We start from the raw sequence: 1,095 nt of genomic DNA on the forward strand, positions 1-1,095 counted from the left end.
AGACACTCAGGAAGTATTTGGGGAATAAATGTATATATATGATGAAGGAAAAAATATCATTTAAGCACTTGATTTGTGGATTATAATTCTTCCCACCCCAGAGCTGCAAATGTTATTCAAAGTACACTCTTTCCATAACATAGAGCATGTTGTCTCTGTGTCTCTGCTATTATATTTATTTTCATCCCATTTCCTCCCACCTTTGCATCCTTACCAAGAACCATCCTTGTTTGGCTTTGCCTTTTCTTTGAAACTTACATTTACTACACCACGGTCTTTCTATCTGAGACCACAGAAGTCTGTCCCACTCCCTCCCCCATTTGATTCATTTACTAGCTTTCTGTCTTTTAAATCAAACATAGTTGCATGGATAAAGATTATACTTACATATTCCTATTTTTTATATTTTACATTTTCAAACACATTTAGAATTATCTTTATTGTTTGGGGTGGAATAAAACAATTTTCAATTAAGAAATATATAAAGAGAAAATATATAAAATCACCTCAAAATCATACCAAAAATAGAAAATAACCACTGTCAACTTTTAGACACAACACCCACAAATACACCCTTTGCTCTTAGCAAAACTATGATCCATACATGTTACATGACAACATACATTAAAAAGAAACCTCTCAACATTTTATCAAGGATAGTTTTCATTTGATAAAGTGAACAATGCCATCCCTGTTATTTTTTTTAACTTAAAAAGTGTGGTAAATGCGTACGTAACAAAATAGTTCCCATTTCAACATTCATCATATGGAGAGTTCTGTGATAGTTAAATTACATTCATCTTGCTGTTCAGCCAACACTGTTGGTGATCGTCTCTGCATCTTTCGTTGTTTTTACCCACTCCCTTATGTACTTACTTCGAGAGTGCTTGAAAATGTTCAGCATTGCCCATGTACGAAGGATACCAACTTTGAGGGTGGAAGGAGTAGGAGATTCAGAGGAAAGGGGTGAAATTGTCTTGTGAAGAGCGGCGATGTGAGTGTCGAGAGACATGGTTTTCACTCTTTACGGCCAATGTGCCCCTAAAATTATATGGAAGAACTTTGTACTCTTTTTATGTGTCTAAAACAGTACAA

General features: G+C 34.8%; 1 protein-coding gene across 1 annotated transcript in view; it reads left to right on the forward strand.

Annotated features, from left to right (window-relative positions):
• Positions 1-1,095, forward strand: part of GDA (guanine deaminase) — a 101,420-nt gene that overhangs the window by 47,621 nt on the left and 52,704 nt on the right. The window lies entirely within an intron of this gene.

The sequence above is a fragment of the Echinops telfairi genome, unplaced genomic scaffold (assembly GCF_000313985.2).
Source record: "Echinops telfairi isolate 266 unplaced genomic scaffold, ASM31398v2 ScPeMD7_22;HRSCAF=79, whole genome shotgun sequence".
Lineage (NCBI taxonomy): Eukaryota > Metazoa > Chordata > Mammalia > Afrosoricida > Tenrecidae > Echinops > Echinops telfairi.